The sequence below is a fragment of the Cibotium barometz genome, chromosome 2, assembly GCF_041138505.1.
Source record: "Cibotium barometz isolate CiBa-2024 chromosome 2, ASM4113850v1, whole genome shotgun sequence".
NCBI classification, from domain to species: domain Eukaryota; kingdom Viridiplantae; phylum Streptophyta; class Polypodiopsida; order Cyatheales; family Cibotiaceae; genus Cibotium; species Cibotium barometz.
Genome location: NC_141047.1, coordinates 17,475,052 through 17,490,106, shown reverse-complemented (window position 1 = coordinate 17,490,106; position 15,055 = coordinate 17,475,052).

Genomic DNA, 15,055 nt, shown 5'->3' with positions numbered 1-15,055 from the left:
TAGCATGTGTCAAAATATGTGTGCGCGTGTCAAGCCAACCTAGACACCAAGTCCGTTCTGAGCCCCAATTTGCTTCGATGGAACTATAAAGTGCTTTTTGGACATCCAGTGCCCGACATTGAGACCAGCACATGCATACAATTCCTTGTTTTGACTAAAGCCGAGTAATGGACCTGTGTAAAAAATCTTCTTTTAAAAGTATCAAAAAACATGCCTTTTAAGCATGTGAACAAAGGCTTATTAAAGTATTTTTATATTGTACCTATCAAAACCTTAAAATATTAAGGCTATAAGTTGCCAAAAATAATAATGGAGCACATTATCTTCACGATGCTTGTCGCCACACTTTATTCCAATTAGGGTTTTTTTTTTTGAACTGCCACGCTGCCAGCTTGTTTAGCTTTAATGGCGACCTGCAGTTCTTGCGCCATAGCCGAGGACCCACTGATCGCTGTTCCGACTACCATAGCCCTTTCTCGCCGCCATAGCTGCCCTTGCTCGCTACCGGCGCCTAGAGCTGTTTCTTCTCGTCATCTCTTCCTCTTTAATTGTGTCATGGCAATTATTTCGTTGCGCTAGCACTTTGCTTAGCTGCAGCACAGACTGTTAGATTTGCGCCAGTACGAGTTACGCACAAACGCCTTGGCTCTTTGCCTAGCTGCAGCACAGACTACTTGCTGCTGCTCTGCGTAGTGGTCGTGCCACCTCTCCTTACTGCTCTGCGTAGTGGTCGTGCCACCTCTTCTTACTGTGTTCTGGACTCTTTTAACTCCTTGCGCGAGCTGTCTACTACTGCACTATGCTTGCCATACCTCATCATTTTCTACTGATGCAAACGCGCTCTCTCTTGGTCGTCTTTCTTTCATAGCTATCGTCACTGCAGTGCCTACAGCTTCTACCTTGGGATTTCAAGCATACTTCTGATACATTCTATAAATAGCTTTTTCTTGCCACTGTGCTATCTCTGCCTACAGTCTCAGTTCTTATCTTGTCCATATACCCACATTGCATTCCAAAAAATATGTAAATGGTGATTTTGACTTGATTTATTGAGTAATTTTTGCATGTAATTTCTATTTTCAATTAATTATTATATGCTTTTAAGGTATGCAAAAGAAGTAATTTTTTATACTTTCTTGTACAGCACATCTTTATCACAAAAAAAATATTTGTTTCTACTTGATTAAATAAAACAAAGATAGGTAATTATGAGGACAATGTGGCCATATGGTCAAATTTTACTTTTAATGTGGTTAGATTTTTCAAGATCTCTATTAGAAATTTATTTCAAAGTCTTAGAGCACTTGAACATGATTAGTAAATTAATTAAAGTTGTTTATTTCTATGTCATTATGTACTTATTTTATGTGAGATAGGAGTGCTAATCATGGTGTACCTATGAAAAATAATTTTGTTTAATTTGAGTAAAAAATGTGTATTTTCATCCATTTTATGTTTCAATATCCCTGCTTGACTAGTGTCTTCCCTTCCAAGCCTAAACCCAAGCTTAACTAGGCTTCATAATATAGGTTAGTTAATGTACCAAGCCTAGTCTGTTGAAATGTGTAATGTAAAATGTGTCAATGAATCTTGGGCTTGAGCATGTGAACGCACCCTAGAGGTGCTAGATATTACTTGAGTGTGTGGATGGATAAGAGTGCCACATAGGTGGACACATGTATAGATATTTGGGCTTCAGGCTATCTATATTAGAAGCCTCTCATTTGTATGCTTCATACAACATATGCAATAGAGCTTGTGTTGAGTGTGCTACTCTCTCTCTCTCTCTCTCTCTCTCTCTCTCTCTCTCTCTCTCTCTCCAGTCATGGAGTTCTTGGTGTGGTATAATCCACCATAGCTTATGCTTAATCTATGTTGCATAACACCATAGCTTATGCTTAATCTATGTTGGATAACACCATGATCAATCTCATATTTAGATTTCTTAACATGGTATCAGAGCTAGGATGAGCTCTTGATTATGGTGGATATCTATGTATAGTAGTTTTTTATGAGAGTTCATTTGATTTGTGAGGAGTCTATGTGATAGTGCATCAAGCAAATATTGGATGCATTTGTGGTTTCCTTAAATGGGAAGCAAACCAAGATTTCAGCTGGATTGGCACCTTGGAGAGAAACTCTATGAGAGAGCACCCTTAGAAAATGCTTGTATATAGGTTTTGGAGCTCAATGGGAGCTCATGGTAGCTACGTCAATGGCAATGAAAACCTCAAAGAGGAGGTTTGTTGATTGAGGCAAAGAATAGTAGTATGATGCAACAAAAGGGGGTTGCATGTTGGAATCTTGAAGTAGATGATAACAACAATAACAAGGGTTGCAACATACAATAAAATGTGGAGGTAGTGCTACAGTAGAAGAGCAGCAGAGATGGTGGAAAACAAGAAAGTTATTAACATTTTAAGATCATATTGTCTACCTGTTCAAATTTGGGACATGCCATATACACTATATTTGCGACAACATAGGAAATTTGGGTTTTAAATTTTTAAGTTTTTTATCGGACCATATATTTAAGTGTACGACTAAGGGTGTGATGTTTCATTAGAAGAGCTCAATTTTAAATTCCTTGGCCAAATTACCCATGATTGTTTATTGCTACAAAAAAGCTTAGAAGGTGTACCAAAGTGAGGACCATTATTGTATAACCACTAATAGTTCTAATGAACTATCTCATCTAAAACAAGGCTTAAATAACTAGCTCATTGAGTCCACATATAGATGTGCTTTTTATGGCTTCCTTTACTTATTGCATGGCCTTTCCAATATGATATATGAGTTCTTAATAACATCAACCTTTATCTACCTCATCTAGCTTAGTCCCTAGCAATGAAGCTTTACATAGCTTTATTGACTTGATCTTTTAACCAATGAGGAAACTAACTACAGAGCTTCATTGACCTTGATCTTTTACCCCTTGAGGAAAATAACTCTTTTAAATTATTTAGTAAATCTCTTACAAAGACACCCAAAGTCCTAGATAGTAAAGGAATGAAAAGCCTTACTATTTCTATGTCATGTTAAAATGAATGCCATAATAGTTGATAACAAAGTTTGGAGCCTTGATAATATGGCATATTTAGCTCCCTTTATATTTAGACCCCTTTGCTATTTAGTCTTTGGCTTTCCTATGTAATATGTCAAGCAAAGACGTACAAAATTGTAAGTAGGATGCCCCCCATCATGGAAAACACCTCAACTCAAATTACATTTTTAACCTCCACTTTTATTTCAAGTCCACGTATATTTCCTTGGGGGGTTCACCTAAAAATATATAAGTATCCCACGTGAGTTCAAATAAAGGGGTGTTTTAATTCAAAATTTTAACGTAAATTTACATAAATACATTTACAAAAGGCATTTTTTAAATCGATTTTGAGAAAAAAAACCCATAAGCCCATAAAGAAAAAGGGGTCATTATATTCATTAAAAAATCATAAGTAAGGGGTTTTTTTAATATCCCTTGAATGCACGTGATACATAGGTTTTTTAGTAGTACACCCCCTGAGGTTATTTCCTTCTAAAAAAGGAGGTCAATCATTGTACTCCTCTAAAGATGATGCTTAGTATGTCAAAATTTATTGGAACATCTTTCATTGTTATATGAGATGTTCTTGCGTTATAAAAGGAACAAATGAACAATGCAAATCCTCTATCTTCATCATTCATCACATGAGATGTTCTTGCACTATAAAAGGAACAAATGAACTGTGCAAATCTTCCATTTTATGTATTGACCATGTCCTTTTGTTCATCCTTAATCACCTAGAACTCTTTTTTTCCTTACACTACAAAAGGAACAAATTAACAATGCAGATCCTCCATTTTATGTGTTGGCCATGTCTTTTGGTTTATGCTTAATCACCTAGAACTCTTTTTTCCCATAGGTATCCTTCAAGCCAAAATAATCTCCTTTGTGGTATGGATCTCCAAATTTCTTTTGTGGAGGAACACTTTGAGACAAATTAACTTGGCTACTTAAACGTGTTTACATATCTAGAGTTGAAAAATCAAGTCATTCTCTACAAATCTTTTATGAAAGACTTGACCTAGAAAGAATGCATTTCCTTGAATTTACTAAATGCCTTGAGACCTCGAGAATGGTCCTATGCATCATACACAAGAGACTCTTAGGGGAGCATGGTTTTCTGTCCTCCTCTACCAAACTACCTTGCCTCATGGGCATATATAAAGCCCATATAAGAATTATTTCCAATGGTTTATTGATTGCCCATGATTAAATTTTTGATGGCCTTACCTCATATATCACCTTTTAGACTCAAAGAATCAAAAAATGAATGAATCTTTACAAAAGTCTGTTGCCATATATATATAGGCAGTGATGTGTGTGAACACACTTAGGACCACCGGGGCACTTTTTCCCTCTTTAGGAGGTTTTTTCCCCCGGCTTGTATATACACCCATCACTCTAGGGCTAACTTATCTTTTGTACATTGACACGATCTAATACACTTTGTGTTGTGTGCATTCTTGCTTCTTCTTCTCCAAGCTTGGTGTGCTTTCCTGCAACCCTAATTCCAACAATTGGTATCAGAGCAGGCATCGGCTCCCAGGGCTACGTCGCCCTCCCGACTCACGTTCTCCGATTGAGTCTTTGCTTCATTACAGGTAGCTTTTGCATCAGTTTCAGTCAGTGGCCATGGCTGATAACAGCAATGATGTATTTCGCATGTTGTCTGCGGAAGACAAACTGGATGGAGACAGCAACTACCCACTTTGGGCATACATGATGCAGCATGTTTTGGTTGCAAAAGGAGTGAGGAACATTGTGCAAGGTACGGATATACGTCCAGGTTCTATGGATGTAGGATCTGTTGAGGATGTTGCAGGTTCTAGCAACTCTACTGTTGCTGTTGTTTTACCCACTGCTGAACAAGCTCGTTGGGATGGTAAAGATGCGCAGGCTCATGCCTTGATTGCACTTTCTGTCAAACGTAACATCACCCCACATATTCGTTCAGCTAAAACAGCAAAACAGGCTTGGGATATTCTAGCTGGTTTGTGTGCAGGTCGTAACGAGGCAAAAATCGCTTACCTGCGTAAAGAGCTAGAATTGAAGATTATGCAAGAAGATGACATGAATGTTTTTCTTGCTGAGATTAAAGATCTCAAAGAACAGTTGATTTCTGCAGGTGAGATTATTCCTGATCATTCTCTTGTGCAGACTGTTCTTGATGCTTTACCTGAGACATATCAGACTTTTGCTTCCACGTGGAGACTTCTTAATGAGGACAGACCTGATGCTGTCAAGTATGATACTTTAGTCAACAAGCTCTAAAAGGTCAACAAGCTCTTGCAAGAAGCGCAGTCCAGGCAAAATAGGGCCAGGCAACGTGCAGTTGATCAAGCATTTATTGCTGCCCAGCAGCAGAGAAGAAGTGGTAAGGCATCCCCTTTCACTGTTTCTTCTCCTATTAGTAGGTCTGCAACTTCTTCTCCTTCCATAGGTAGCAACAATAAGTCTGAGAAGGCTCTTGATAAAGGCAAGAAAACGACCAGGTGCAACTATTGTAAGGTAAATGATCATGTCATTAAGAATTGCCCTAAGCTAAAGGCTAAAGAGGCAAAGAAGAAAGAGTCAAATGCAGCCACAATAGCGGATGCTTCTACAAATGCAGATTCTGCAAATAACACCATATTAGTGAATTTGGGAATTTTCCAATTCCCATTTTTGAATACTTAAAAAAGGGGACATGGATAACATGTTTGTAAGTTTCTCAAAACCCTATCATATGACCTATCGTTGGAAAGCGCTTGAAAAATGGAATCTAAAGAGCTATAAAGCGCTCATTTTGGATTAGTGGTATTCAAGTTATGGTTAATCCAAACTTTTGACCACGTGTCCCAAACTTGTGGAAAATTTCCATATTCCCCAATATGGTGTTAAATGTTGTGCAGGATACAGAATGGGCGTTTAGCGTGTATTGCCAGTATGACCCATCTGTACATGATGCATGTTTAGTAGTTTCTGTTGACTCTCATGTATGGTATTTTAACAGTGGTGCTACAAAGCACATTACTCGCATCGTGATATGTTCACTTCTCTTGAGGCTATCCCTAATGGGAATACTGTCACATGTGCCAATAATGCTTCTTACCCAGTGAAGGGCGTTGGTAAAATTATGCTCACTGCTGCAAAATGGCAGCGCTTTCACACTTTCAGATGCTTTGTATGTGCCAGGGATAAAGAAGAATCTATTGTCTGTCTCTGCGCTTACTAGACTTGGATTTGTAGTCAAATTTATGAATGGCAGATGTACTGTTCATGATTTGACTTCTGGTGATACGATTATTGCATCTGGCACCTTGTTTCGTGGGCTGTATAGGCTCAATTCTTATGACAAGTGTGTGGAAGATTTAGCAAATGCAGTTTCTGATGAAAAGGCAGTTTCAGATGCAAAACTATGGCATGCTCGTTTTGGTCATCTGAACTTTGCTAGTTTGCTGCGTTTGCAGAAATTTGATATGGTTACTTCATTGCCCCCTCTTGAGGCACCATTGAAACATGTTTGTGAAGGCTGTATTTTGGGCAAAATGCAGCGTTCTGCGTTTCCAAAGGATGGTTCTGTGCGGGCCACTCGCAAATTGCAGCTTGTACATAGTGATGTATGTGGGCCTATGCAAACTCTGTCATTTGGTAAACACTTGTACTTCGTGACTTTCATTGATGATTACTCAAGGCATGCATGGGTATATCCACTGAAGGCAAAGTCCGAAGTGTTTTTGTGCTTCAAACAGTTTTTTCTTATAGTTGAAAATGTATCCAATTGTACTGTGGGCACCCTCCGTACTGATCGAGGGGGGAGTACATGTCTAAAGAGTTTGATGCATTTCTGGCTAGTCGTGGGATAAAACACCAATGTACAGTGCCGTATACCCCTCAGCAAAATGGTGTTGCTAAGAGGAAGAACAGGTCACTTATGGAGATGGCACGATGTATGGTCAAGAGCCAAGCTTTGCCACATGCGTTTTGGCTTGAGGCTGTCATGTGTGCTGCATATGTACTCAACAGGTGTCCCACTAAGGCCTTGCAGTCTATTACTCCATACGAAGCTTGGCATGGTAGGAAGCCTTCTATTGGTCACTTACGTGTCTTTGGTTGCTTGGCCTATGCTTTAGTGCCTGTGCAACAACGCAAAAAATTGGATGATAAGGCTATCAAATGCTTTTGTTGGTTACAGTGCTGAGAGCAAGGGTTACAGATTGTATCATCCGCAGTCAAAGCATATCTTGATTAGTCGAGATGTTGTTTTTGTAGAAGATACTGTGCAGCCCTTATTATCATGTACCAAAGAGACAGGTGTGAGCTCACGGGATGTATTTGATACGTTGTTGCCTCTCTTTACAGGTGGGAATTCAAATGTAAGTCCTAATGAGGCAAATATTCAGCCTACGTAGATTTCAAATGACATCATAGATCAGCCTATTTCTGATGCAGATTTACAGGATGTAATTCATGAGGATAGGGCTAAAAATGAGCAGGCTAGAGGTATGCCTAAATGGCTGGTGCAAACCTTGCGTGATAGTAAGATTGATGCACCTATTACTAGTCGTACTAGTTCAGGTTTTCAGCATGCCTCTTATGCATCAGATTGTTATGCTTTGGCTGTGTCTAGTATGTGTGAAGAGGAAGAACCTCTTTCATTTGATGAGGCACAAAATTCAGAAAATTGGTTGGCTGCAATGCAAAGTGAATATGATGCTATAATGAAGAATGGTACATGGTCTTTGTGTGATTTGCCTATTGGTAAAAAGGCCATTGGATGTAAGTGGGTTTTTAAATTGAAACGAAAGCCAGATGGCAGTGTTGATCGCTATAAGGCTAGACTTGTTGCAAAGGGTTATGCTCAAGAAAAGGGCATTGATTTTGATCGCGTATATATACACGGATAATCTATAAAATACGCATGTATAGATGCGTCAAATCTATGCAATACGCGTGTATAAGCGTAGCTAAACTGACAAAACGCTGAATGGAGATTTGCATGAGGAGGTGTATGTATCGCAGCCTCGTGGTTTTGTTCAAAGAGAGCAAGAAAACAAAGTGTGCAGGTTGAAAAAGGCTTTATATGGTTTAAAGCAAGCTCCACGAGCTTGGTATGAAAAGATACATGCATATTTGACTGCACATGGTTTTCAGAATAGTCCAACAGAAAGCACTTTGTATGTTAAACGTGTGGATGGTGTACATCTAATCATTGCTCTCTATGTCGATAACATGCTACTCACAGGACCAAATGAGAGTCATATTGCTGATTTTAAGGCTGATTTGAATGCCTCTTTTGAGATGTCAGATTTGGGGCATTTGCATCATTATTTGGGGATACAATTTAAGCAGTGTGATGGAGGTATTGCTTTGTGTCAGACAAAGTATATTGAGACATTGTTGCGGAGATTTGGCCTTGAAGACTGCAAGCCTATTGCTACTCCAATGGAGACAAGTTTGAAGTTGAGTCTTCATGATGCTGGAGATCACTTTGATGTCATACTCTATCAGACAGCTGTTGGTTGCCTCATTTATGTATGCATTACGAGGCCAGACATTCAGTTTGCAGTCTCACAGGTGAGCAGGTTTATGCATAGCGCAGGGTCTCAGCATTGGAAGGTAGTTAAACACATCTTTCACTACTTGAGTGGCACCATACATCTTGGGTTGTTTTATCCCAAGGGGGGATCATTGCCGCCAGATTTACATGCTTTTTCGGACTCAGGTTGCTATGACACAAGAGTGTCCACAAGTGGTTTTTATTTCATGCTCGGTAGCTCATGCATATCTTGGTTGAGCAAGAAGCAACCTACTGTGGCCACTTCTATTTATTATGAAGCTGAGTACAAGGCAGCTTTCACAGCTACGGTTGAGTGTGTGTGGCTCAGACGGCTTATGACTGACTTGGGTGTTGGACAGGAGTCTGGCACCTCTATCTTCACTGACAGTCAGAGTGCATTGGCAGTTGCGAGAAACCCAGTTTTTCATACTCGCACAAAGCACATTGAGGTGCATTATCATTATGTCAGGGAGAGACTCTCAACATGAGAGATCAGCTTGGCCTATGTGCCAACACAGGACAACCTCGCTGATCTTTTCACAAAGGCGCTTCCTCGTGAGAAGTTCGAAGCTTTCCACAAAGCTTTGGGCTTGCTCCCCTTTGTGGACTGATCTACTTCGGGCATGGCACTCCCCTATACATGAGTGCCAGCTCTCGTTCACACCATCACTCCCAGGGGGGATTTGTTGCCATATATACATAGGCAGTGATGTGTGTGAACACACTTAGGACCACCGGGGCACTTTTTTCCTCTTTAGGAGGTTTTTTTCCCCGGCTTGTATATACACCCATCACTCTAGGGCTAACTTATCTTTTGTACATTGACACAATCTAATACACTTTGTGTTGTATGCATTCTTGCTTCTTCTTCTCCAAGCTTGGTGTGCTTTCCTGCAACCCTAATTCCAACAAAGTCATCTAAGACGTTTTTACAGATCCATCCAAATGCATGTTAGAATCTAATTATGACTTCATGGTTAATATCCCCAGAGAAATTTTCTCTATTTTCATTGTGTTAAACTACTATGAAAACATTCCTCACTTGTGTTAAACTACTATGAAAATGTTCCTCACAAAGGAAAAAAAGCTTAATGTAAAGCCTACATTACATCGTTATCAATAGGCTTTATTAGTTTCTAAAAAAATAATGATAAAAAGAATGAAGATAGAGAAATTTGATCTGTCTTCAGTGTGTTAAACTTTTATGGAAAACATTCCTCACAAAGGAAAAAATAGATTAATATCTAATGCCTATATTACATCGTTATAAATAGGCTTTCTTATTTTCTATAAAAAGAATGATAAAACATGTCCTCACCAAAAATACCTTAATGTAAAGCCCACACTACATCTTTATCAAAAGTCCTTATAGAATGATAAAACACTTATCCTCACCAAAAATAGCAAAGTTAATCATTTTCTATCCTTTGACTTTTTCCTATGCTTTAAGTTACTCCTTCTAGACCTTTGCCTTACTTAGATTAGGACTCCTATCTGGAAAGACAATTTAGATATCCCTATGGGGTACTATATTGTAACCTATCTCTCTATTGAGCTATAATTGTTTAGGATTAATATCTATTATTCCATAAATGCATTTATCTAATCAAGGTTTAATTTATGAAAGACTTCTTACAATTCCTTGATATCAATCATGCAAAAATGTTTTGTTGTAGAGCATACCAATAACATTTAATTTTAAATTTAGAGTTTCAATTTCATGTTTATTCAAATGCAAGTGTTTATGTTTTTTTGAATTTCTTAATGCTATACTCAACATCAACATTGCATATCATCATGTCATATAACTTTTCCCATGTTTGGTTTCATGGAAATTACAATAAAGAAGTCTTATTGAATACAATATACTAAAACCTTAGAATATTGTACACTTGACAATTTTGCTTAAATGATTTTAATCTTTATGTTATATTTAACTTAATGAAATATTGTGATTAATGATTTCTGATCTTAAGATATGTTCATCGATTTCAAAACATGTGTTGATCCTTGCAAGATAGAGCTCTTAAGGTAATCATCTTATTTTAGACATTTATAATACCTGAAAAATCTTAATGCACCATCATCAACATAATATTGAAATATTGCAATAAAGAAGGTCTCTTAAGGTAATAATCTTCTTTTGGACATTTATAATACTCCAAAAATCCTAACTAACCATCACCAACATAACAATAAAGAGGTGAGATAATGGAACCAAGGATATTCTTGGTTATGATTATCAGAGGATTTGGACCCTTCGCACCAAAGGGAGAAGACATTCAATCCATTGTACATCATCTTATTTGAGTCCTTTCTATGTGAGAAAAGGACCTAGGAGGACCATATTATCTTCGTAATTGAAGTTTTGAGAGGATTCCCTATTTGACTGGCTTGTTTCTAATGTTTTCATACTTGAGAAAAAGGACCTAGAAGGACCATATATCTTCATACCTGAGAAAAGGACCTAGAAGGACCATATATCTTCATATCTGAACATTGAAAATATAGTGTTGAGAGGATTCGGCCTATTTGATTGGCTTATTTCTACATAGCTGGATACTTTTGAATTTGTTAAATCAAATCAAAATTGTTAACAAGGATTCTAATAAGAGACAACACTATTTAGTGTATAATTAATATATCTAGGAAATGGTAGGTTTTATTTTGGCTAGTACAAAACAAAATGTGCAAGTAATATTGAAATAAAAATTAATTTATTTTGGCTAATAAAAAATTAAAATTATAATGTGCAAGTAATATTTAAAATCAAATTAACACAAAAAGTGGTGATTCTATCTAGAAATATCCACTACGAATTACGATGAGCTCGAGTGTGAGAGATTGAATTTCATGTAAAGCTCATGGCTTAGAGTATTAGATACCATACTGATGTCTCCATCACTCTAGTCATGGCCCTATCTGCACACCATATGTTTCTAGTTCTGCTATTATGTAGAAAACCCAAAAGCAAACAAAATTAGTTCGAATTAACACTCCATCGAAATGCTTGTAGAAACCTTATAGCATGCAAACAAGCCTTGAAACTCTCCGAAATGCTTCCAATTTCTATTAACGTTATACGGTATACCTAAGAGAATAGCTTAATGTGAGACAATCAAAAGAGTAACTCAAGGATAGCTATGAAATGCTCCCAATATTTATTAACGTTATAGCGTACACCTTTAGATGAAGAAGCACAGGACATTCCTTTTCTTCTCTTTGGTGTTCTATCTACATCTGTTGTATGTTCTCCTTGGTCAAATGCTATAGCTAACATTTTTTGAATTGATGATACTCAATGTTGGAATTAGGGTTGCAGGAAAGCACACAAAGCTTGGAGAAGAAGAAGCAAGAATGCACACAACACAAAGTGTATTAGATTGTGTCAATGTACAAAAGATAAGTTAGCCCTAGAGTGATGGGCGTATATACAAGCCGGGGGAAAAAACCTCCTAAAGAGGGAAAAAGTGCCCCAGCGGTCCTAAGTGTGTTCACACACATCACTGCCTATATATATGGCAACAAATCCCCCCTGGGAGTGATGGTGTGAACGAGAGCTGGCACTCATGTATAGGGGAGTGCCATGCCCGAAGTAGATCAATCCACAAAGGGGAGCAAGCCCAAAGCTTTGCGGAAAGCTTCGAACTTCTCACGAGGAAGTGCCTTTGTGAAAAGATCGGCAAGGTTGTCCTGTGTTGGCACATAGGTCAAGCTGATCTCTCCTGCTGAGAGTCTCTCCCTGACATAGTGATAATGCACCTCAATGTGCTTTGTGCGAGCATGAAAAACTGGGTTTCTCGCAACTGCCAATGCGCTCTGACTGTCAGTGAAGATAGAGGTGGCAGACTCCTGTCCAACACCCAAGTCAGCCATAAGCCGTCTGAGCCACACACACTCAACCGTAGCTGTGAAAGCTGCCCTGTACTCAGCTTCACAACTAGAAGTGGCCACAGTAGGTTGCTTCTTGCTCAACCAAGATATGCATGAGCTATCGAGCATGAAACAAAAACCACTTGTGGACACTCTTGTGTCATAGCAACCAGCCCAATCTGAGTCCGAAAAAGCATGTAAATCTGGTGGCAATGATCCCCCCTTGGGATAAAACAACCCAAGATGTATGGTGCCACTCAAGTAGCGAAAGATGCGTTTAACTGCTTTCCAATGCTGAGACCCTGGGCTATGCATAAACCTGCTCACTTGTGAGACTGCAAACTGAATGTCTGGCCTCGTAATGCATACATAAATGAGGCAACCAACAGCTGTCTGATAGAGTGTGACATCAAAGTGATCTCCAGCATCATGAAGACTCAACTTCAAACCTGTCTCCATTGGAGTAGCAATAGGCTTGCAGTCTTCAAGGCCAAATCTCCTTAACAATGTCTCAATATACTTTGTCTGACACAAAGCAATACCTCCATCACACTGCTTAAATTGTATCCCCAAATAATGATGCAAATGCCCCAAATCTGACATCTCAAAAGAGGCATTCAAATCAGCCTTAAAATCAGCAATATGACTCTCATTTGGTCCTGTGAGCAGCATGTCATCGACATAGAGAGCAATGATTAGATGTACACCATCCACACGTTTAACATACAAAGTGCTTTCTGTTGGACTATTTTGAAACCCATGTGCAGTCAAATATGCATGTATCTTTTCATACCAAGCTCGTGGAGCTTGCTTTAAACCATATAAAGCCTTTTTCAACCTGCACACTTTGTGTTCCTGCCCTCTTTGAACAAAACCACGAGGCTGCGATACATACACCTCCTCATGCAAATCTCCATTCAAGAACGCAGTCTTTATGTCCAGCTGATGTACATTCCAACCATTATGAGCTGCCAATGCACAAATGCTACGAATGGTAGTCATACGACAAGTGGGAGCAAAGGTCTCATCAAAATCAATGCCCTTTTCTTGAGCATAACCCTTTGCAACAAGTCTAGCCTTATAGCGATCAACACTGCCATCTGGCTTTCGTTTCAATTTAAAAACCCACTTACATCCACCAATGGCCTTTTTACCAATAGGCAAATCACACAAAGACCATGTACCATTCTTCATTATAGCATCATATTCACTTTGCATTGCAGCCAACCAATTTTCTGAATTTTGTGCCTCATCAAATGAAAGAGGTTCTTCCTCTTCACACATACTAGACACAGCCAAAGCATAACAATCTGATGCATAAGAGGCATGCTGAAAACCTGAACGAGTACGACTAGACATAGGTGCATCAATCTTACTATCACGCAAGGTTTGCACCAGCCATTTAGGCATACCTCTAGCCTGCTCATTTTCAGCCCTATCCTCATGAATTACATCCTGTAAATCTACATCAGAAATAGGCTGATCTATGATGTCGTTTGAAATCTGCATAGGCTGAATATTTGCCTCATTAGGACTTACATTTGAATTCCCACCTGTAAATAGAGGCAATAACGTATCAAATACATCCCGTGAGCTCACACCTGTCTCTTTGGTACATGATAACAAAGGCTGCACAGCATCTTCCACAAAAACAACATCTCGACTAATCAAGATACGCTTTGACTGCGGATGATACAATCTGTAACCCTTGCTCTTAGCACTATAACCAACAAAAATGCATTTGACAGCCTTATCATCCAATTTTCTGCGTTGTTGCACAGGCACTAAAGCATAGGCCAAGCAACCAAAGACAGGCAAGTGACCAATAGAAGGCTTTCTGCCATGCCAAGCTTCGTATGGAGTAATAGACTGCAAGGCCTTAGTGGGACACCTGTTGAGTACATATGCAGCACACATGACAGCCTCAAGCCAAAACGCATGTGGCAAAGCTTGGCTCTTGACCATACATCGTGCCATCTCCATAAGTGACCTTTTCTTCCTCTCAGCAACACCATTTTGCTGAGGGGTATACGGCACTGTACATTGGTGTTTTATCCCATGACTAGCCAGAAATGCATCAAACTCTTTAGACATGTACTTCCCCCCTCGATCAGTACGGAGGGTGCCCACAGTACAATTGGATACATTTTCAACCATAAGAAAAAACTGTTTGAAGCACAAAAACACTTCGGACTTTGCCTTCAGTGGATATACCCATGCATGCCTTGAGTAATCATCAATGAAAGTCACGAAGTACAAGTGTTTACCAAATGACGGAGTTTGCATAGGCCCACATACATCACTATGTACAAGCTGCAATTTGCGAGTGGCCCGCACAGAACCATCCTTTGGAAACGCAGAACGCTGCATTTTGCCCAAAATACAGCCTTCACAAACATGTTTCAATGGTGCCTCAAGAGGGGGCAATGAAGCAACCATATCAAATTTCTGCAAACGCAGCAAACTAGCAAAGTTCAGAAGACCAAAACGAGCATGCCATAGTTTTGCATCTGAAACTGCCTTTTCATCAGAAACTGCATTTGCTGAATCTTCCACACACTTGTCATAAGAATTGAGCCTATACAGCCCACGAAACA